The sequence below is a fragment of the Euprymna scolopes genome, chromosome 21, assembly GCF_053919585.1.
Source record: "Euprymna scolopes isolate OS-2025 chromosome 21, ASM5391958v1, whole genome shotgun sequence".
Taxonomy (NCBI): domain Eukaryota; kingdom Metazoa; phylum Mollusca; class Cephalopoda; order Sepiida; family Sepiolidae; genus Euprymna; species Euprymna scolopes.
The window spans coordinates 39577180-39597033 of NC_136502.1; the positions used below are offsets into that span (position 1 = coordinate 39577180).

Genomic DNA, 19854 nt, shown 5'->3' on the forward strand with positions numbered 1-19854 from the left:
TAAAAATTACGATTAAATTTACCAAAATGATCCAAGATGGTAAAATTAAAGTATAATATAAATATTAAAGAATTAACATTTATAAAGTTATCTCAGCCAGTTGTAAAAGCTCGATAAAACCAAATAGGAGATAGAGCTTATAATACGAGCAAACAGTTAATAAAACATGTTAAAAAAAGCACTTTGAAAAAGAGTTAAAAACATATTTAATCTGAAAAGGAAACACTTGATAAGTGGATAGTCCTTAATCTGCAGAGTTTCGAAGAAATACTTTCCTTCTCATCAGAGGGTAGGAATTAGCAAAATGCAGGATCGGATTTTGCATACAAAAGTATTTGATGGAACAACAAGTAAGTCAAAGATCTTACTTAATAACAAAAAAGTGAAGAAAAAGGTGATTACACATGAATGGATAGTCTGGTGGAAGATAAAATAATAAATAGTGACGTCACTGGATTATTTATCTTCCACCAGACTACTTTATTTTATTTTGCTTTTCTTAAGTTTGTTTTTAAAATAAACGCTTGAGCAATCAAAATTATATTGTTTGTCTGGTTCTTTCCCGCCACCATACACTTATTCATCATATAACAAAAAAATTCTTGCAGTTTTTAACTAAGCAGCATCAACGCAAAAATGACAGTAACGTAAAAGTCTTGCGTTCTGGTAGCGATGAAGTCACTGAGGGCGCTTTGATATCACTTAGAGTTTTTTAAGCATTTCTCATGCAGAAAGTTGTTGAGATGCTTGAAAAAGTGGTAGTCGGTAAGTGAGAAGTCTGGAGAGTATGGCCGATGATTCTCTGCAAACCTAATGCAACAGACATCCCAACACTTCTTACTCCTACCAAAACCATCTCCATCAAATGGTTATATATATTAAAAAAAAACTTTTTACTTCTTTCTGAAGATGAAATTTACCTCAAAATTTAAGGAGCAGAACACCACGATACCATCCCGATTTGACACATTATGTTGTTAAATAAATGATTTATAATTGAAAAATACCCCAAAACTTGCCACAGTGTGCACACAATACAATAAAGGGCTTGTCCGAAATTTTTTTTTTTAAATATACAGTTTATATGGCATTATAACAATATTCAAGAGTGATTTTACTCTAAAAAAAAAAAACACCTAATATAAGTCAAGCCTCCAACCAAAAGTCTCATGACAAAAAACTGTATATGAGATTTTATGCAAATGTGGAAAACTATACAAACGTTACATTGGTCACCACTTAAAGGTAAAGCTAGAGGAACACTGTAAAACAATACATGTGGGGGGGGGGTGTTAAATAACTAATTTATAATTGAAAATTATTAAAATCTTTGTTCTTTATTTGGCTTACCTTGTCTCGTGTCCAATTGTGTTTTTTTGTTTGTTTTTTTTTTTTACAAAACTGCATTTTTATAGCCATCAAAACAACTCTTTATATAATACATACAATGCTTTAAGCAAACTACAACATCCTTTTAACAATGTCTATATCTTCCATGACAAGATTCTCCAGACAGAGGCACATCTCACTGCCAAACCATCCCAGTCCTATCTGATGTCTATTTCCTGTCCAACAGCAAAACTTTCAACTACCAAACACATGTCTTCAACCATGTTATTAACAACAACGTAAGTAAAAAAAACAAAAAAAAGACAACCTAATATTTACTTACAAGTGACAGCAACAATAACTGAAAGCAAAAAAAACATTGTAGGAGGACAGCTTGAATATGCCCCTCAAACAGTCTGGTTTGTAGTCTAACTTGTGGGAAAGCCTAGCTCAAAACAAATGTTCTTAATGTACGTAACAGACACAAGAGAAAACGTATTCGAAAAGGAAGAGCAGTCAGCATCTCTGCTACGGAATCATCCCACAAGTGCTCTACGCACAGGAGATATTTCAGAGCTCAGATCAGATTGACAGGCCATCTCCAGACCAACAAAGCAACTACACGCTCATAGTCGTTTTCACAAGCAATGAACGAACATCATCACCAACAATAATAAATTTATATTTTCCATTTTTATTTTCACTGTATTTCAAAGAATGCAATTTTTTAAAATCATAATTCAGTTTAATCTGTGTTTTTCTTTTTTTTTCTTGCTACTGTACACTTGATATAAAAATGTACATTCCAACTACTTAATTTTTTTCTTCTATATATCTATATAATAAAGTGAAGTCGGTTATGGAGGTCTACCACCAAAACTCTCATCGAGATTTGTGAAATATTTCCATTCCATAGACACTCAGGTGGAATGGATACCCCATGATATTATTGTACGATCTTTACAAAAAATGCCTGAGTAGCCCTGTCGCCATTCCTTGGGTAGGGTGCTTCAGACAAACAATAAACTTGTTCCGTCCAAAAAGCCGAAAGGCAAGGCCTGGGAGAATGGACCTCTTAGGACTACCCAGAACGAATGCTATAGCTAGATAAAAGACCACTGAAATGGCTTATTTTATTTTTTATTTTTTTACACGGTGGTCACAACTTATCAAGGCCCGGAAGCCACTCAGGGATAAGGGTTATTGCAAGTACAGTACGTTAGTGTGGAGATTTAATGAAGTGTTTACTTAAAGGGGCGGTTCATTAAGAATTTGTTAACGTTGGACTTGAAGACATCCAGGTTGTAGTCAGGTGGGAAGCAGGTACATGGAACAGAGTTCCACAGGCGTGCAGTTCTAAGAAAGAAGCTTTGTTCATGGAATCTACATTTTGATTTAGGCACAGATAAAGAGTGGGGAAAATTTTTGACAGTGGATTTAGCTAGATGGGTGTTTTTCGTGAAAGATTGGCGAGGGGGGACCAGAGATTGGAGTTCAGACGAGCACCTGCCATGGAAATAACGATAAAACAAGGATAGGCTCGCAATGTCTCTTCTATGGGAGAGAGGTTGCAGGGTAGAGAAAAGGGCATCCCCCCACTAAGTCACAAAGTCTATTTTGTACTCTATCAAGGCAGGATAGGCTGTTTTTAGCAGCTCCTGCCCAGATATGGCAGCAGTATTTCATCCTTGGACGTACTTAGAACCATGCCTAAGAAAGATTAAGATGCTGGTTTACGTTGCATTTGAATTCTGCATATCATTACGGTTTGGGAAGCAGGTAGCAGGAAGGGAATTCCAAAGTCTAGCCATTCTAGAAAAGAAGCTATTAGAGTAGAAAACTTCCTGACGTTTAGGGACCTCAACAGTGAAGGGGTGTGATTTTGTTGCTAAGCGGGTTTGTCAGGGATATGTACGTTGAGGGGGCACAAGTGCAATGAGTTCATCAGAGTACATTTCATTAAAATACTTGTAAAACAGGCACAGGGATGCAACATTGCGGCGATGGATTGATTGTTGAGGTCGAAACCTTGATTGGCATGTAACACCAGCTGAATGCCAAATGAATGGTGCAAGTCAATAAAATTGATGTCGCCAGGTGTCACAAGACATGCAGTCTATCTGTCTGTTTGTCTTTCTCTTACACATGAGTGAGTGGACTGTTATTCTAATGTTTTATGCAACTGTTTCACTTTGTTGATAAATAAAATCACGTAACACAGAATAAATAACAGAACCTCTTTTGAAAACAACTGTGTCCGAGTTGGAAAAGGAAGGAGTAGCAAAGTTTGGTACTTGTGCACTCGTCCGAAGATACAACTTTTTTGGTTTTCAGTTGGGGCATTTGGAGAGTGCATAGCAAGGGCAGAAAACTATTTTGTGTTATGTTTTCTTATATTTATCTTAATTCAATAAATGTCTAACAAAAACTTTCTTAACAACAAAGAAAAAAAAAAAAACGTGCATTCGAAAATTTCGAAATTTTGGCTTTGTTACAAAAAATAAATTTTTTAAAAATCTCTAATTTCTGTTTAAAAAACTGTATTTTGTGTTATTATAATTTTCTTAAATTTATTTTAAAAATAAAAAAAAAACATGCATTTATTGTTTTGAGATTTTTTATTCGGTCCTGAAATTGCATTTGTCTGCCCTTGCTATGCACTCTCCAAATGTCCCGAGTGACGAAAGTTCTTTAGGTGTATCAGTTAGGTAGCAGTCCTTTTTGGAGTCCTGGGTTGGCAGCAATGAAAATCGTCTATGCTGAAGTATCCAGTGGACAGGGATGAGAGAGGGAAAAAGAGAGGGGAGTCTGTCTTTGCTGCTTGTTGGGTTCTCTCTACTGGCTGACTGAAATCCAAGATTCCCAAATGAGCTAAAAGGTTCATTTGGACACAAAATGAATCAATGTGCCCTGCCAGCTGATTGGTCAGTGTGTGGCTGAATCACTCAGTGGAGGGGGGGTATTGATTCGCAAGAGAAAATAGAACTTTTATTTTATTTTATTTGTGGCTGGTACATCACCCTCTGCTTAGGCAGAAAACCGACAGAGAACAAAAAGTAGCAGTTGTAAAAAAACAGAATACCAAATAAAAAAAAAATGTCAATTCAGTTTACAAATAATTCCTTTTTCTTTTTAATGTTCTTACTTTTCAATGAAAAGTTTTGTTCCTTGCTGATGAAGAAGAAATGTCCTTGCTGAAGAAGAAGAAATGTCCTTGCTGATGAAGAAATGTCCTTGCTTTCAGTGAAAAATATTGGGGAAAAAAATGTTTATAACTTTTGTTGATGCTTCTATATTATAAAAACGAAAAAATATTGAATTTCAAGTAAAAACAAATGGTACCTACACAGTTACTGTATTGCAAATAGTAACATATCCAAAAATTACAGAAAACGATGAGATAGAAAAATAATTATTAATGAAAAACTGTTTTTGAGAAAGTTTATATGGTGAATAAATTTTGTCCGACATTTTGAATTTCATTTGTCACATGATGTAAGCAACAGAACTTAATTATCTCCCCTGTCAACTTATCACTTTTTTAGTAAGCATAATATAATGATTTCGCTACCTTACACAAATTTTATTTTTCATTAATAATTATTTTTCTATCTTATCGTTTTACATAATTTTTGGATATGTTATTACTTGAGACCTGACATTTACGTAAATACTATTTGTTTTGCTTGAAATTCAATTTTTTTTTTTTCGTTTGCATAATATAGAAGCACCATTTTGGGGAGGGGGATGTTATATTTAATGTGGGAAAATTTCAAAGTTTAAGTTGGATGATATATCTAGAAAGTTAGAATAGTTAATGGTGGAAGTGATGTTTACTTTGAATCAAGTTTTTGACGGTTGTATAGAGACAAATAAGGATCTGCTGGTCAGAACAACTACCAAGTTGAATAGAGACATTTTGTGTCGTTTAGGGTGTAGTGATTCCTTCTGTCTCCTAAAAATCCTTTTTTAGCCCCTTTGTGAATCTCGGGAAATAAACCTTTCGTTGTTTTGATATAAGAGAGGTCCTGTTGTTTATTTCTTGTAACGTGTTCGATTATTAATTATTTTATAGGGATGCAAACCCGCATCTTCCCTTAAAGGTGTATAAATATTTTGTACGCCCATTAGTAAGTGAACACAAAGCACTATTTTGTTTGGCTGTAAATAGACAAGTTTACCGCTGAGCGAGTTGCTCAACGGCCAATCATAGGTCTTGGAATATTGTACCCAGGCAAGTTGTTTGTCCTGCCTCAGTCGTTGGAGCAAAAGCTATGTTGTCTATGTCTCACTTGTGACATGATAAAATCTACTAAGACGCATGGCATCCCTTTTATAAACATTGATTCTTAGCTGTTTTTAATTCCTTTTTGGCACAACCCAAATAGAAGATATTTCTATGTAAACTTCAATGTCGTCTGCTATTGTCTATTATTATTAATTCATTTATGAATCAGATAGAGTTTATATCACAGCCAATTTTAATCATAATGGAGAAAGTATATGATTCACCTTTCCATCCATTATAAGTTGTTACAGAATCGCAGGAAAATTAATCCTGATCCCTAATTACCGCATACACTAAAACATGAAATAGGACAACATACAAAGCTGTAGGAATCAAAAGAAATATTTTAATATAATGATGGACAGGTTCTCCTTGATGATCAACTCAGGGGTGTGATCGCAGCTGCGGTACCAGAATATCACTAATTACAGTTAAGGCTAAATCTAACTTATTGTATCATCTTGTTGAAGTTATAAAAGCTAGTCCCAAGTCTGACAAATAAAAACTTGATTCTTACTAGCCAATTTTCATATGTTATTGCTGTACCATGTTATTGGCAATATAAGGTAATTCACTACAATACTAATTAGAAAACAATAGCAAAAAAAAAAAAATTAGTCTGGCCCAAATTACTGTTGACATGAAACATTTTGAAACAATTACCTAAACGTAAAAATCAGCAAGGGGGATAACTCATTTTTAATGGATGAAAATGATAGTTGTCTACCTTACAACTAATATTTTTCTGTGCGAGTTTAAAATGAAATGAAAATTAAAAATTAAAATGATTCCTCCAAAAGGATAAGGTAATACCTAAAAGAATGCCCCACCCCCAAGATAGAATTTTGATTCTTTGTTTACCTGCTTCCCATAAAAATTTCAATCTAAAATGATTCTTTTGAAACAAAAATAAAGAAATAAAAAATCCAGTTACCCAGAAAGTTGTAATCTGGATGGGAATAAAAATAACAGATAGTCCTGTCGCAACTCCCTAATTGGGGAGCAGCAGGCGACAATCAATAACTCACATCTCTCTGAAAGGAAGAGGTTATGCCAAGAATGCTATGAAATGCTAGTTATGCTATGAAAACAGCTGAAATCTTACAGAAAGCCATTGAATGTAGAAACCAACCCACAGAAACTGTAAAACACTAACATTTCACATGAAAGTTGTAACAAAGATAAAATAAACAAAACAGAACAGAAACCACAAAAATGTTAACTGCCCCTACAAAAGAAATTAAAAATGGGCGCATCAGCCTTGGCTGATGCCACACCAAATAGTCATGAAGGCTCAAGGAGGACAGAAAGACCGAAGAAGAGACAACTAACCAAACCTCCACTGGTAGAGTGCAGAGAACACTGGGACCTTGGGGAGTTTTTTGTGTTACCCAAGACCCAGGGTATACCAATAGTCGTTACCAGTGAGAAATCAATAGTAAGTTGCTGTTGCTATAACACAAAGTCATTTGCAATAGTTAATGAAAGAGGTGGAGAACACTAAAAATGTGGAGAGACTTGTTGTCACTCGGACTCAGTTATTGTCAGAACTCCTAGTGAATAGATGTCCTTTGTTTTCTAAAAAAGAATAAATAAAAATAAAAAAAGTTAAATGTTACTTCGAATTTATTTCAGAAAACAATCTGTTTCGATATAAACGCATAATTCTGTTTATCAATGCAAATTTAATGAAAATCCTCTAAAAATGAATGCAAAAATAACCAGACGGGCGACTGGCGAATTATCTAGTTAAATGTTAGTTCGAACTCATAACAGAAACCAGTTCTTTTATATAGACATAGAAATTTACCTCATCTCTGAACGAGAGAATTAAATACTACCACAGCGACGGGGAAAATTGCCTTCCTCTTTTCCCATCCAACATTTCCAGTGGCTAAGCAGTATGGTGTAAGGTAGACCTATCTTCAAATGCCCTCTTTCAGAGCATTACTTTTGACTTTTACTAAGTAGAATACTTAGTTGGAAATTGTAATTTTTTTTGTTTTAACTTTTATTTTATTTTTTATTTTTTTATTTATTTATTTTTTTTGTTCATGTCCCATATGTATGTGTGATAGGGCACGATACCTCTTGCATACATAGGAGCTTTACACTATCCCTGCATCAGAACCACAGGTAAAATAATTCTGGGCTCAGTGCTGCCACAAACACCAAAATATAAAAAATGTCAATTACAAATTATCCAAACCATGAGACCCAGAAGAAAGATCTGGGTGTCATGATCGGCAGGTGCTCCTTCAGTAGCCAGCATGAGGGACCCGGTCGTCATCCTGCGAATGTTGGCCAACTTTCTAGTTTCAGAAACTCAAATAACATGAACGCTGAACAGGTAAGTATAACCTCTAATTTCAGGGAACAAAATGATACCGAACAAGCACAGCATAGCCATGATAACCATGATGGAAAAAAAACGAAGAAAGAAATGGACAACAAAAGAGAATAGACACGTAATGGAATGCTACTATAGAAGTCATCCTAAATATAGATATGGAGGTTATTGCAAACGAATGAAAGAACTACGGGACCTATCCAGTGACTACCATATGACAGAACAAAGAATTGCGGACCAAGCAAGACTGATACTCAAGAAAGGTTGGCTCTCTAAACTAGAACTAACACAAATTCAGCGAAAAATAAATGATGAAACTGAACAAGAAGCATCCCCCAACGAAACCGCACATAGAGAAACCCCACAAGTCGAAGCCTCACGAGTAAAAACACTAAATGCCGAGGACCAACAAAGAACAAAGTCTACAAACGTGGAAACCAAGAACAATGAAACAGAACTAACAGAGAATGAAGCAAATGAAGTAAATAAAATAATACAGCTGATGAACGAGGAAAAAACAAAGCTCCCATCGTTAAGGAACCAAGAGCAGAAGAAACTAAAAACAGAAACAGAGAAGGTTAACAAGCTCCTCCCACACATCCCAACAAATACCATCACAGACTTAAACAACCTCATTTTCGCAGGCGTCAAAATGGTAAGTATGAATCTCAAATCAGAAAAACAACTGGGGACAAGCGGACCGACAAAAACTGGATGGGAAATAAGACTAGAAACTCAAATACACAAACATAAAAAAGAAACCAAAATGATCAACAGGAAGAAAGCAATGTGGAGAAAACGGAATATTGGAAATGTAACTGGCAGGGAGAGGCTAAACAAGAAACATGAAGAACTGGACCAAAAAATAAAAGCAAAAGAAGCGAGATTGAGATGATATAGATATAAATCTGAACAATGCAAACAAAACAGAACATTTGAAACTAATGAAAGCCAATTCTACCAAAATGTGAATGGAGGAAAAACAAAAACAGAACAACCAAATCCGACAGAAACAAAGCTCTACTGGAGTAATATATGGGAAGAGCAACGAGATCACAATAGAAATGCAGAGTGGCTGAAAGACATGAAAGAAGAGTTACAACAAACAGAAGAAGGAACAGTGAATGAAATCAGCAAGGAAACCCTAAAGAAAACCATAGGAAAAATGGCAAACTGGAGAGCACCAGGGCACGACGGGATACATGCATACTGGTTCAAAAAATTCACAACCTTACACGAAAGACTAATAACCCAAAACCTGAGAAGATGTATACAGGAAGCAAGCGTACCAGACTGGATAATAAAAGGTAGAACTATACTGCTACAGAAGGACACGGAGAAAGGAATCGTCCCTAGCAACTATAGGCCAATCACATGCTTACCAACTATGTGGAAGATACTGACAGCACAACTGAGGGAACAAATCTACCACTCCCTGAATAACCGTGGACTCATCCCCGAGGAGCAGAAAGGATGCCAAAAAGGAAAAAGAGGAACACATGACCTGCTATATATAGATCAAAAGATCCTAAAGGAGGTAAAAAGGAGGAGAAAGAATCTAGCCATGGCATGGATCGACTACAAAAAAGCGTATGACAGGATCCTCAAAGCATGGATAATAGAATGCCTAAAAATGTATAAAATACCAAGCGGGATCATCAACATAATAGAAAATGCAATGAAAACATGAAGACTGGAATTGACAGCTGATGGACAACACATAACAGAAATTAACATACAAAGAGGCATCTTCCAAGGAGACTCACTATCACCACTACTGTTCATCATAGCCGTGATGCCCTTGAACAGTATTCTGAGAAAGTGCCAAGCGGGATACAAGTTCTCCAACACAGAGGAAAAAATGAACCACCCGATGTACATGAGCGATCTGAAACATTTTGCAAGGACCGAAAAGGAGCTAGAGACACTAATTAACACTACCAGGATCTTCAGCCAAGATATCCAAATGGAATTTGGAATGGAAAAGTGCGCACAACTAGTTATAAGAAAGGGAAAACTGGAAACGACAGAAGGCATGGAATTATCCAACCAAACAAAAATAGGGGAACAAAACGACTAATAATACTTGGGAATTCTGGAAGGGGACACCATCAGAGCAACAGAAATGAAAGAGAAAATTGGAAAGGAATATCTCAGGAGAACAAGAAAACTCCTGGAAACGAAATTATATAGCAGAAACCTAATAAAAGTTATAAATACATGGGCAGTATCACTAGTAAGATACTCTGGACCGTTTATAGGGTGGAAAAAAGAAGAACTGAGACAACTCGACCAGAAAACCAGGAAACTCATGACTATACATAATGCACTATACCCAAAGGATGATATTGACAGGCTCTACGTGAAAAGGAAAGACGGCAGGAGAGGACCGATCTGTATAGTAGACTGTGTGAAGGACACGAAAAAAGTACTAGAAAAATACATAATACAAAACACTGAAAGGATAATTATCGCAACGAGAGACACAGAAAAAAACAACAAGGCAGAAAACAGAGAGACAAATGACAAAACGAGAAAAGAGAAGTGGGAAGAGAAACAACTCCACGGAAGATTCATAAGAATGACAAAAGATGAGAATAACGAAAACACCTGGACATGGATGTGAAAAGGACATATAAACCGAGAAACTGAATCTCTAATAACTGCAGCACAAGATAACTCGATAAGAACCAACCATATCAAAGCAAGAATTGATAAAACACAAGAAAACAGCAAATGCAGACTCTGTGGACAAAGAGACGAAACGATAAGCCATATAGTAAGTGAATGCAGAAAACTGGCCCAAAAGGAATACAAAAACAGGCATGACCAAGTGGGGAGGGCGGTGCACTAGTAATTGTGCAAACGACTGCATTTTGAGCATATAGACAAATGGTACAAGCATAAACCCGCAACAGCACTCGAAAACGAGAACCACAAAATCCTATGGGACATGGACATACAGACAGACAAACCCATCCAAGCAAGAAGACCAGATGTCATAATAATTAACAAGAAAGAAAAATTCTGTCAAATCGTACACTTTGCTGTCCCAGCTGACCACAGGGTGAGTATGAAAGAAAAGGAGAAACAAAGCAAATACACAGAGCTAGCCAAAGAGTTAAAAGGGATTTGGATGATGAAGAAAATCAAAATAGTACCAATAATAGTAGGAGCACTAGGAACAATTCTGAAAAACTTTGAAAAAAGAATGTCAGAAATTGGAATCAGAGGAATAACTGCAAAAGTACAACGACTAACGATAATGAAAACGACTGAAATTAAGGAAAACATTTGAATGCGGAGAATAATACAAGAACACAATATAACGAATAAGCGTTACAGGGAATGAAGAACACCGAAGCCGCATATCTACAAGTTCTACACCCCCATCATGCATCCCCCCATAGTTTCACCACCCAATAAAAAAGTGACACTAAAGAGCTGAGAAAGGTCAAGAAGGACTGAAAGACCGAGAAGAGAGCGCTGGCCAGACCTCGGTTGGACAAGCACAAAGAGAACTGGGACTTTGGGGAGGCTTAATGCCACTCAAATTCCAGTATAAACCAATGGCCACTGCTGGCGAGAAATCAATGGTAAGAGGCTGTTGCGATGATGCAAATTCATTTGCAAATGCTATCGAAGGAGGTGGAGAGAACTGGACGTCTGGGGAGACTTGTTGTCACTCAGCCTCCAGAGAACACCACAGGTTTCCAATCAGATCGTTTGTTGACTTGTGTGAAAGCTCCATGTGAGCCAATAATAATAATTAAGGCTGATACTTACCGACTCTATGTGAAAAAGAAAGATGGAGGAAGAGTACTGGTTTGTATAGAAGATTGTGTAAAATAACACAAAATAAAAAGAATTAGAAAAATACATAATGCAGAACACCAAAAGTAGCAAGAGATTGATCTGATGAACTCGTTGCACTTGTGCCCCCTTAATGTACATATCCCGACAAACCTACTTAGCAACAAAATCTCACCCCTTCACTGTTGAGGCCCCTAAATGCCAGAATACTTTCTTCTAATAGTTTCTTCCCGCAAACAGCTAGACTTTGGAATTCCCTTCCGATTACCTGCTTCCCTAGCTGTACTGATATGCAGAAGTTTAAATGCAATGTAAACCAACATCTTGTTAATCTTTCCTAGGCATAGTCTCAAATAGTAGCCCTTGACGTTTAAGGTGATATGCCTTGTTAGGGGTGAATGTCAGTAAAAAAAAAAAAAAAAAAAAAAAGAGAGAGACACTGAAAAAACCCGAACAAAACAAAAAAAGAAACAGGGGATAAAATGAGACAAGAAAAATGGGAATAAAGCAGTTACACAGATGATTCATAAGGATGACAAAAGATGAAATTAAGGAAAACCAGAGAAACTGAATCCCTAATAACAGCCGCACAAGATAACGCAGTTAGAACCACCCATATCAAAGCAAGGATCGACAAGACACAAGAAAACAGCAAATGCAGACTCTGTGGACAAAGAGACGAAACAATGAACCACATAATAAGCAAATGCAGCAAACTAGCCCAAAAAGAATATAAAAATAGACACAATCAAGTGGGGAAGAAAGCACACTGGGAATTATGCAGACAACTGCCTCATGAATACTCTGACAAATAGTGCAAGCACAAACCTGCAGCAATACTTGAAAATGAAAGTCACAAAATCCTATGGGACGTGAATATACAACCGGATAAATCCATCCAAACAAGAAGACCAGATTTCATGATAGTTAACAAGAAGGAAGAGTCTTGCCGGATTGTAGACTTTGCAGTTCCAGCAGACAATAGAGTGAAGATCAAGGAGACAGAGAAGCAAATCAAATACACAGAGAGCTCAAAAGGATCTGGAAGATGAAGAAAGTCAAGATAACATCACTGATTGTAAGAGGGCTAGAAACAATACCGAAAAACTTTGAAAAAAGAATGGGAGAGATTGGAATCAGAGGGATGGCTGAGAAGATACAACGTATAACAATAGTGAAAATGGCTGAAATCTATATATCTATAGAAGTGAAAGTGTCTGTGTGTCTGTGTACATTTCCCTACACAATAACTGTCAATTTTCAGTCTACAGACTCAAAATTTGATATACAGGGTATTGAGATTTGTGAAAATCTTTGTAATCCGTTTTCGGCCAAAAATTTGGCTATAAAGGGGTCAAAGTTCAACGATTTGACCTTTGAGAACTCTACCAAACTCCTCTGCCATTTTTAATAACTTGATTTGAGCTCAAAACAATAAATGTTAAGGGGTCATAATAAAGGTCAAAATTAAAAACATTTGACCTCTGCGGTCTCTACCAAATTACTCAGACAATTTCTGGTCTAAACATTTGAAATTTTACATAAAGGGTATTCAGAGATAGGGCAAGCTTTTTAATTGATTTGGGTTGAAAATTTGAGCTACCAATATATAAATGTATGTATGTATGTATGTTTGCATGTCTGCCTAAAACTTTCGACAGAGGCGACGGATTTTCACAAGATCAGTATCGTTTTGAAGCTCGACCCTTCAGAGGATAAATACCGAAAAATTGGCTAAAAACATTAATTTCTTCACCCTCAACTGGGCACTTTTCTACAGGGAGGGGGTCGCTTTTTTTTGCCGATATTTTCGAAAGTCATCCTCTCTTTTCGATTGTCTAGCCTTAATTTAAACTTACATCACTTCCAGTTTAGCGGTAGTCATAACAGACGTCATGTTTTTTCCCCATTCTTTTCCTCTTTCGCGGTACGGGTTCGAGCCTGCCTTCCTACTACCACTTTTTGTTTTTTTGCTCAAAACACCCATGCTAGTATTAAGGAAAACCCTTGAATGCAGAGACTAACATACACAAGCTACAGGCACAAGCCGAACATACAGAAAATGCTACACAAAGAAACATCACATGGAATCATGAAAATTGAAACTGTATAATTGTAAGTAAACCTAGTCCCCTCCCCCTTTTTTGAGTGTGTGTCACAATAAACTTGCACTACATCAAATAAGTGAGGAGGGTCAAGGAGGATGGAATGACCAAGAAGAGATAGCATTAGCCAGACCTCCACTGGATGAGTGCAAAGAGGACTGGGGCCTTAGGGAGGCTTATTATCACCCAAATTCCAGTGAAGACAAATGGTCGCTGCCAGCAAGAAATCAATGGTAAGCGGCTGTTGCGATAACGCAAATTCATCTCCAAAGGTTATCAAAAGAGGTGGAGAGTACTAGAAATTTGAGGTATCTTGTTATCACTCAGACTCCAGAAAAAAAACAACAAGTTGTTCTTAAAGAGAAGTCTTTGACGATGGCCAGTGTCACTATTCCTAGGGAATAAATAACAGTAATAGTAATTTATCTATCATGCGCAGTGCACGCACACGTCTATGACCTACTTTTGTGAATTCTGTTTAGACATGTGTCGGGTTAAGCTAGGTTTAGTATTGTTAGAGTTAGAATAATTGCCAGTTTGGAACACATTGCAGAATGGTAAGCAACAGCTATCCGTGTGTTTGTGTGGCAGCAGAAATATAAGAGAAACTAACTTTGTATGCAGCTAATTAATGATATAATTGGATTTCATCCCATTTAGTAAGTAATAACACTTTTCCGGGTTTTTTTTTTGTTTTTGTTTTCTTGGGTTTTTTTTTGTTTGTGTTTTTGTTTTTAGTACCTCCCGAATTTTGTCTGTTTTGAAGGGTGGGGATAATTTTTGGCGATGGTGGTGGTGGTGGTGGTGGTGAGTATTTTTGGTGCGATTATCCTAAGAAAGACTTCTTTTTTTTGTGAGAAAGTATTTTGGTGTGGGTATTTTATTTTTGGTAGAGATATTTTTGATTAGGGTATTTTTTCGTTGGGAGGTATTCTTTGATGGAAGTATTTTTAATCTGAGTATTTTTGGCGTAGGTATTTAGGATGTGGGTATTTTTTTAGTAAGGGCAATTTTTGGTGAGAGTATTTTTTTAGTGAAGGGTATTTTTGGTTAGACTATTTTTGGCGGAGGTATTTTTGTTTGCGTATTCTTTGATGAGAGTTTCCGCAGACTGGTGGTTAACAGTTGTCTGTCGCAACTGAAATCTAAGGAAAACGATTTTTTATGCAAATATCCGATGACCAGAACGGATTCCATTATCCTAAGTAATAAAACTTTTGTTTTTACCTACATCCTACATTATATAAGTTTTTAAAAGCAGCGAAAATAGGAGAGAATTCTATGAAAGATTCCAGTCTGATCCTAGCTCGAAGGTCCGATAAGATTTACCCCCCCCCCTACCAAGTTTCCATGTTACATAAAGACCTTATGATACGAAAGGTTGTATTCTGGAGGCTGTAAACTAGGGACACGAAAACAGCATATCCTGATCGAACCTGTCGTCGGCATTCACTGGCCCAAGTAACGGCGCGTAGTATATATGAAATGAAAGGACTCCCTTCCGACTTCTTTTCCGACAAGAGGATGTAAATATCTAACAGACGTCAGAGTCCAAACAGAATATTTTTTTAAATCCCAGCACGACATAGGATAAAAATCTAAAAGGGGAATATTATTTTTAAAATAAAGAAAAATAAAATAAACTCGTTATTTTTTAATCTTTTCTGTCTTTTATTGCCCCGCCTCCCCCAATCTTTCCCTTGGACTCGAGCCATTTTGATGAGTAGCGAGTTATCTGTTCTTAGAAGCGAGTTACCTGCCCTTTAGCTCGATTGGCCATCGACTTTAATTTCTGTCGAACAAAAATTATGTAAAAATGTCCGTTCGGTTTGCGGACTAAAAGATAATTATTTATCAAAACTGATTTCATTTGTCATGTATTGGAAATGATTTTAAAGGTGTGTGAATAACTGCTGCAATGGTAAGTAACACATCCGGGATGGTTTCTTTTCTTTTTCTTTTTTTTAAATGTATATCTCGTTTTCAATGCAGTTTCATTTGTCACTGTATTTGGTGTGAAGAATCTCGGACAATTTGTCCGACGGACGTTTTGGCCAACTTTTTTTTTTTTTATGCTGAGAGAAGGAGGCGGAGTTTCTGATCATTTAATAAAACATTTAAATTTAATTTAAAATACAAAATCACCCTAGCTTGTATGGCGCTAATTCTAAACGTGTTCGCTTTAACTTTTTTAAATTTGAAATTATAATAAAAAAACATACAAACTTTATTCGTTGTTTTTTTTTTTTCGGCGTGAATTGATATTTTCATTTGCAAAATTAAAAGTATGTGAAAAATACGATCTTTAAATATATGTGTTTGTGTGTGTATGAGAGAGAGAGAGTATATATATATTGTGAAGGATAATTTTAAATAATAATAATAATGAAGATTATTTGATCCGTTCGCCAATAAATAGTGAAAAGTAGTAGAAAAAAAAAACGGTCTCCCCCCCCCTTTCTTCTTCGGGGCCGGTGCGGGTGCTCACTCTATCATCCCTTCCTTTTCGTATTATTGAATAAAGAAAGGGTTTACGTGCTTAAATCCGATCTGATACACAAAGACAGCATTGTTTTTATTTATTTATTTATAAATATATTTTGTAATTATTTTACGTATAAAACTTTTTTTTAAAAAAATCTCTGATGACAATCCTTTCAAAACCAAAAACGAAAAGAAAAAAAAAAAGTCGAATACATATGGAAGAAAAGTCAGTGCGCGTTTTTTTTTTGTTTTTTTTTTTAAATTTTTACTTATCGGACACGAAAAAAAAAAAAGAATATATTTAACATATTGACACCTAATTTAAAAGATCCGATTCTCAATAGGATGGGAAAACACGTATATTTTACAGTGATTGTTAAATAAAATATGTTTATTTGTAAAAGGATGAAAAAAAAAAGAAAGACTGCTACTAAAAAAAAAAAAAAAAAAAAAAAAATCCGATGAAATCCAAGTAAGTTTTTCTAATATTTAATGGAGAAGATGTTAATAAAAAATGAAGATGGACACTTTTTAAAATAATAACAATTAAATAAAATACACGAAATTCTATGCAGGTAAATATCAACAAAACTAATTAATAATGATAAACATTGAAGAAATTACTGCGATAATTAGGATAGATAAATAAATAAAAACTTGTATGTGGATGAGACTATATTATTGATCATCAAGAAGGCTTGAAGGTTTAGTTTCTTTCCTGTAATAAATATTTTAGCTTTTTTTTTTTTTTTTTTAAATAAATTGTTGAAATGTTTGTTATGTTAAACCTAGGAAATATGGTTTGTTGTTGGTTGGTTTGTTTTAAGCGGGTAACGATTCAGGAAAAAAAAAAATAACTACGATTATGTAGAGATACAAGCATTCACATCATCTGTGAATGTAAGAAAATATGGCAAAGAGGAGAGAGATAATTGCTCGTCACAACACCATTGGAAAACAAGAAGCACCGTGTTGAAAAAATAAATAAATAAAAACAAAAAAATTTTTATTTTTCAAGATTACTAAATATATTTATTTTTACAAAAACATGTTTTAAATAATATAGATCAAAAGCCTCACATTATTTTTTCTTCAAAGAAATCAAGAATGAATATTATTAATGATTTAATCGTTTTTTGTTTTTTTTAAATTTATATTGTTTTACAAAAAATATCCTTAGATACCTGAATATATATATTATATGAAAGAAAATGATGATATAAGACTATATAGTAATATATAGATTTATTCAATAAGGGTATACATCAGTTGGGGGTGTAGGACAATTGAAAACTCTTTATACCATGGTATTTCGAGACCTAATGTTTCTCATCAGAAGAGGCTACAAGAAGCAAGGTAACAGAGATGTGTATGCGACGTCTAGCGATAGTTACATTAGGAGCAAAATAAAATATTGAGGCTGTTTAGGGGAGCTATAATGATCTCTGTGATATAGGAGGAGTATAGTTTTTATTATATAATGCAGGTAGGTATATAGCATATCTGTCATAGTGGGTTTAATATATGTGGACAAAATGTGTTATTAGACTCTCTGGGGTACGTTGAGTGAAGGAAGCTGCTTGTTTAATCATATGTATTAAAGGATTATAGCTATGGAGAGAGTTTACATGAAATATGGGGTTTTTGCTGTGTTGGTATATTTTAGAGGAGGTATCTGAAATTATAACAGTGCTTAAAGGAAGTATAAATTATTAGGAATAATATTAAGATGATAAATGTGAGGGGATAAATTATAAAGGATACAATATAGGAAGATTTTTGTTGGATAAGGTAGATGATAAATAGTAGAATAATGGGATAAAGATACAAAGGAGTATGGGATGAAAAGATATAAAAATATAAGGATTATAGAATGATAGTAGATAATAGAAGCTATAAGAGATACAAAGTTATTAAATATAGGAGAATAAAAATAGGGGAATAAAATGGATATAAAATATAAGTGCAAAAATATAAAGATCTAAATAGCCAAGTGACACCAAGAAAAAAAAAAATAAGATGAAAATATGGCAACTGAGAAAATATACAGTAGGAGAAAGTTCTTGGAGGCAAGGGGTAGAGATGTTTTGCAAATTTTTTTTTAGTGAGGGGGGGGGTCCTTGGTGAGTGCAAAACAGTATCGAAATATTTTAGAAAAATAAAAAACCAAATAAATAGAAGTTCCTCTGTGAGAAATATAGTCTCAATCCAGATTAAGATGGTGATTCAAGGAAACATGTTTCTGTTAGTGGCGGAGAATTTGCAATCTTTTTAGGATATTAGAGCTAGGACTAGAACATAATTAATGGACATTACCTCACTTTTTGGTAGAAGAGTTTGAAAGAGTGGTAGAAAATGAAAATAATAGTTTGAGATGTAGTATTTGTACCAACGAATCTGATTAGTTAATTAGTTAAAGTAAGCACTACTTAGATATAAAATCAATTGTAAACAGTTGCATCAACACATTTCACCTGATTTCCTTTAAAAGGAGGGGAGGGCAAACCAAAATTTTGTTTCAATTATTTCTGAAACCTTTCAATGTATATACATACATAGGGTGCCCAGAAAACTTGTCCATTTTTGCTAGGTAGGAAAACTGGGTCATTATTGAATAAATATTGATTGAAAACACATTTTATGATCGTTCTTGAAGGAGATAGTGTTTTTAAAAGAGACTACACACCCCATATTTTTTTTTTTAAAAATATTTTTACTTGTTTACTGTTGTTTAAAAAAAGATGAAATCGATTTTTATAAGTGTTCGTTTCCTACCTAGCTAGCTAAGTTTTCAATGATTTAACTTATTTTAAAGCGTTCATTCAGTTAAAAAAAATTAGTAGTGTCGAGTGTTACATGAGAACAAGAAAAACTTTCCAACATGAGAGGATCGCATCTTAGGAGTCTTGATAATCGCTCAAAAATTGAAAATGAAAGAAAATACTGAGAGAGATAGCTTTAAAAATAAGCCCTCCGAAAAAAAAAAAAAAAAATTAATGTTTTAAATATAATTTAGAGAGAGGGGGGGGGGCTTAAAAAAAAAAAAAAAAATATATATATATATATATATATATCCCTCAAAACAAGGTCCTGGATATGACTAAACTATATCCGATGGTGAGGCCCCAGCTTGCTGGCTCTGGGGAGTGTGTAGCCACCCTTTAATTGCCATTGCTCCCAGGTCCACTCTGACCCGGAGTGGTAGTAGGGTCCCAACTATGGGTTAAATAGAAACTGACTTGCAAAAAACAAATATATTCTATTAAAAATTTTTTCTTCAAAATCTTTGGATTCGGCATTAAATAATCTGAAAAGGGTTGATATGCCATAAAACAAAAACAACCAACCAACCAACCCTCAAAACAAAGCAACAAAAATGAAATTAAAAAGATTCTTGAATAACGTGAGTAGAGTTTTTGATAAAATTGATAAATTCCAGGTACAATTCACAGGGGTACAAAAAGTAGTCAAAATTCAAATACATC

The 19854-nt window shown here is 35.0% G+C and overlaps 1 protein-coding gene across 2 annotated transcripts in view; it reads left to right on the top strand.

Annotated features, from left to right (window-relative positions):
* The first annotated feature begins 14370 nt into the window (after positions 1 to 14370).
* LOC145242136 (uncharacterized) overlaps positions 14371 to 19854 on the top strand; it is a 56222-nt gene continuing 50738 nt past the window's right edge. The window contains exon 1 of one of the 2 annotated variants that reach the window (XM_080105069.1): positions 14371 to 14544. The gene's annotated coding sequence lies outside the window, so the exon portion shown is untranslated. Of the gene's footprint in view, positions 14545 to 15576; positions 15807 to 19854 lie in introns of those variants that run through there. The other variant, XM_080105067.1, reaches the window with a different exon arrangement.